This window comes from Boleophthalmus pectinirostris, unplaced genomic scaffold (assembly GCF_026225935.1).
Source record: "Boleophthalmus pectinirostris isolate CB_2022bp ecotype Guang Dong unplaced genomic scaffold, ASM2622593v1 HiC_scaffold_21, whole genome shotgun sequence".
NCBI classification, from domain to species: Eukaryota; Metazoa; Chordata; class Actinopteri; order Gobiiformes; family Gobiidae; genus Boleophthalmus; species Boleophthalmus pectinirostris.
The window spans coordinates 3,429,951-3,434,724 of NW_026571175.1; positions in this window are offsets into that span (position 1 = coordinate 3,429,951).

Sequence of the window (4,774 nt, forward strand, 5' to 3'; positions counted from 1 at the left end):
TAACGTGTTTCTACTGTCCACATTTTTATAGGCTAAAATATAAAATGAGAGGTAGACAAAATATAAGTTTTTGGTACTTTGTTCATTATTTTACATTTTGTTAAACATAAATTTGCTCTGAAACAATATAATAGTATAACATTTGAATAATGTGTTCAAAATGACAACACAACTCGCCTTAAATCTCCTGCACAGGCCGATATTTTCGAAAGAATCCACACAAAGTTGTATTTAAAGGCCCAGTACACTATTTTCTGATCTTTTCTAATGTAGTTTCCTCATCACAAACACACTAAATGCCTAGTTTTGCCTGTTTTGCTAAATAAACCACACAAAGGAATTTCCTGGTTTCAGTGGTTTTTTTTTTTTTTTTAAGTTTTTTAAGTTATTATCAAGTCCCTCTTTACTTCAGACTGCTAGAGTGAATCTGGAGTCAGGCTCTATGTTATGAATAGGATTTATTTGACAAGGCTCACAGCAGCAGGTACAGAGAGAGGAGCCACAAGATCCTAATGTAAGTCAGTTGGAGCCAGAGTCAGAAGGAGCCAGAAGAGCCTCCTGGAGAACTTCCTATTTGACACACGGTGGCTAGAGCGTTAGCTATGTCCACCATAGAACGTCCATATATACAGTCTATGGTTAAACCATTAGAAACACACACACCTGATACAATTCCACACTTAGCTTTCCTACAATATCTTGGCACAAAATACAGACTAATGCCACAACAAACAACAAATTTAGCAGAGCAGGTAGACGACTGCCAGTACACGCTGGGACATCTTGCCTTTCTAATTCTGCTAATAATTTGAGTAAAAACAATATATCTGTTCACATGGGAAAAGCATATGATATGTTTTTTGACCTTCGACCTTCTCCACGTCACCGCGGGGTCATTGGTGAATGACGGGTCTGCACCTTCTCGTCGGGGTCGCTCCCTGACCTCCCTTCATTTTAGCAGTGATAAATATGGCCCAGGTCTTGGGCATGAGTTACTGGGATACTGCTGTTCATGTTGGAGGCGACCGAGAGGACGAAGCTGCACCACGTCCTCTCGCCCATGTGCTCATCATAGTGAATGCAATAGGCCCTACTCCCTGTTGATTAGATTATGGACCAGTGGATGGAAGATGTGGAATGTAGAAAGCCACTCAAGTGGTGACATGTGACAAGTTCATTATCAGTAAACAAACAGCTGATGCTCAAAACAAAACAAGTGTGACAGTTTGAAAAGTAATGAGGTTTCCAATTCCAAACCACACCTTTGAAACTTTACCAATACGACATTATTTGAGAGTTTTGGAGCAAGTTTAGGCAAGAGTTTGACATTTTATAATAGTCTTGAAATGTGATACCTGACTTACAGATAAAAGGTGTGCACTGTCGATACGCCCCCACTGATCGATCACCACCACCTTAAAACAGCGTGCAGACAGAACGCAGCTACAGTCCTGATACTGCGAACAAATCAGAGACATGGAGTCTGACAAAAAGTGTGGAGGCATCGAAGGTCCCCAACCTGCAGACGCAGAGATGCAGACCATCTGTGACTCTGTAAGTATCACACACTTAAAGCTACACTCTGGAACTTTTCTGCTGAGCAATGTTTTTTTTTTTTTTTTTTTTTTTTTTTTTTTTTTATGAAAAACATGTATTCTTATCTTGAGTGGGATCACCTCTCCACAGATGTGGCTTGTAACTTGTGTTTCTCAAAGCCTTGCCTTGGTCTATTCTGGGTGTGGCAGGGCATCCAGCTCATCCAAGTTGTGTTCTAATGTCATGTCCTCTGTTTGGTTAGTATTTACTAAGAATACATCATATTGTGTACGTTTATTTACTTCACATTATATTCAAATTATGAATATATTTAGTTGCAATTATATATTATTTTTTGTTGTCCACACAAGGAGATTTTTTTTATTTTATTTTTTGCTGTTGCTGTTGGTTCACTCTGAAGTGTGTTTCATGAGTCGTGTGCTTGGATTAGAAAGAACCCACGACCAAAACTAGGCACGAAGCTTTGAGAAACACCTTTGGTCTTGGGCGTGACCCGCTCACCTCCATGGAGAAAAATACATGTAATGTCATACTGTGGAACATTCACAGTAAAGGGCGCTGTACCTGATTGTCTTCAAATCCAAAACAGAACTATATATTTTTTTATAATACATCACTTTTCCTCCTTCAAAGCTCTCAAAGTGCTTTACAACAAGGAACCACTCACCCATTCATACACCAGTGTACATAGACACTGTGGGCAAGGTGGGTTAAGTGTCTTGCCCAAGGACACAACGGCAGCTTCCTGAGAGCAGGATTCAAACTCCCAATGTTCAGAACAGTGGACAAACACTTTACCAACTGTCCAAAGTTACTCCTCACTGACCTGATGCATTCTGAACATCCTAATGATTCACCATGATGACTTTATAAGTGATTATAAATAATACCTCAAGGACTAGCAATATAACAGCACACTTCCTGATTCTCTGATAATAAAACACTTTATAATGGGATGCAGACAGTACACAGTGGAATTATTTTGACCTCAAGAGTTGCTTATACAATGTGTCTGTAGTGAGGCAAGAATTGAACTCTTCTAAACAGAAAAGCACCAGGTCAGATCTGTGGAGAGGGGCCTATAAAAAGGTTCCTGTATTACAGAAAATGGATTCTTGAGTTTTTACACATGTTATAATGTTACCTCATCGTCTACATCTCCAAAGCTCAAAATGCTCTGTTCCACCTTGTGATGTCATGAAGTAGTAGTTTTCAAGTGAACAGTCCTTTTACTTTTAGTTCAGTTAGAGATCGACAATTCCACGACTGAAATCATCCAAATGATTCTAGTGAAGTTGTGGAAAACACAGTGGAGCACTTCCTGTATTATCAGAGGCATCACAAGGTGGAACAGAGTTTTCTGTTTGAGAGAAGAATTCACACAAATATGTCTTATTTGTTGTTAAACATGTGTAAAAAAAAAAAAAAGAAAACACAACTCTGAGGATGTTTTCATGAGGAAATATTATTATAAAAGAGAAAATGTGTCATATAGATGTTTAATGCAATACTGTGGAACATTTTCAGGCAAACTAACTTATCCATGGAGACAAGCAAAGTGTCATAAAAAATGACCTTCTGTATTATGAGTGAATCTTGTGTTGTTGTTCAGGTGAAGAGTGAAGTGGAGAAGCTCACAGGAGAGAAATATGAGACTTTCAGAGCCTTATCAGACACGATAGAAGTTGTAAATGGAACCAGCTTTATCGAGGTCAGTTCCTATAATAGTTTTATTTTTTATGAACCCAAAGACAATATTCAGATGATGTTTTGACAATAAGAATTCCTAAAGATTAGAACTATCACCCTCATGTGTAATTAGCACAGGTACTACCCCAGCAAACAAAGTCATGATTAGACTTTAAGCTCCTATAGAGTTGTTCAGTGTCATGTCACTTCCTGGTTCATCAGTTGGTTTGAAAACAATGATGTTTACAATTTCCTCTCTTTTTTAAGCGACAGCACGTGTCACGTTAAAAACACATTTCAGTTGTTTAAAGCCAAAATGTTATAAGCACAGATCTATGGTTATAACATGAAAGTATAATAAGAATTGGAAGATGAGCCAAATCCCCCAAAAATATATATATTTTTTCTGCATTATTTCCTCAACACGGACTAGCTCCTCCCACCTGTGTGATGTCAGAAACATGCACCGTGTGACCAGTTCTGACCAATCAGAGCAAGAGCTGCTAGAGTGGAGCCAGCGCGGGCTCAGAGAGGGGCTAGACTAAATCTTACAAAGCAAACTTTTAGACACTTTGACCGTTTAAAAATGTGAAAACATTTTCTCTTGTTCCATGAATAAGGAACAAAAACAAAGCTAGAAATCAGCTGTGAAGTTTCTGATTGGACCCTGAAGTGACATAATCTCTTAACAGCTCTATATGACTCAAATTATGATCCATAAATTGAAATTATTTGTTTGTTATTTGGCTCCACAAACTTGTCAGGTTAATCTCCTGATTTAAAGTCCTCTCAAATGACAAGAGTCACGTCTTTGGGGTTGAATAATGGTGACACTCTCTGATCCTCCTTCAATCTTCTGTTTCTTTAGGTCTTCACTGGGGGGGACAAATATCTGGAGGTGGAAGTGTTTTTGAAGCCTTGACGGCAACAGTGGAGCAGTCCTCACTAAAGTTTGGGAGATCATTAAGACAAAAGTCCCACCTAACCCTAAATAATGCACCAACTTGATTCTATATAAGTTTATAATCTGATACCAAATCAATGATGTCATATGTTTCATATAAACAGTTATGGTGCACACTTCACTAATCTCCTGTGGTTTTGTCTCATTTGTTCTTATCTACTTCTTGTAATAAGTGTTACATCAATATTCTTCAATATTCTATGGTGATGACACACCTGATTGGTCTGTTATTAATGTTCATATTCTTGATTTAAAAGTCCTGTGTTACGCTAAATTAACTCTTGTGACCTTAAACCATGTTAAAATGTTACCTCCTGATAAACAGATGTGGACTTTTTGGATTGTTTCATTCACACATGTTTGAGTGTCCAGCCTGTCTGCATCCCCAAAGCTCAAAATGCTCTGTTTCACCTTGTGATGTCATGAAATGGTAATTTTCATGTTATCAGCTCCTTTTACCTTTAGTTCAGTAGAGTTACATTCCAGGGCTGAATGTATCCAAATGATTCTAGTCAAGGTGTCTGGAGTTTAAAAACACAATGGAGCACTTCCTGTATTCCACAT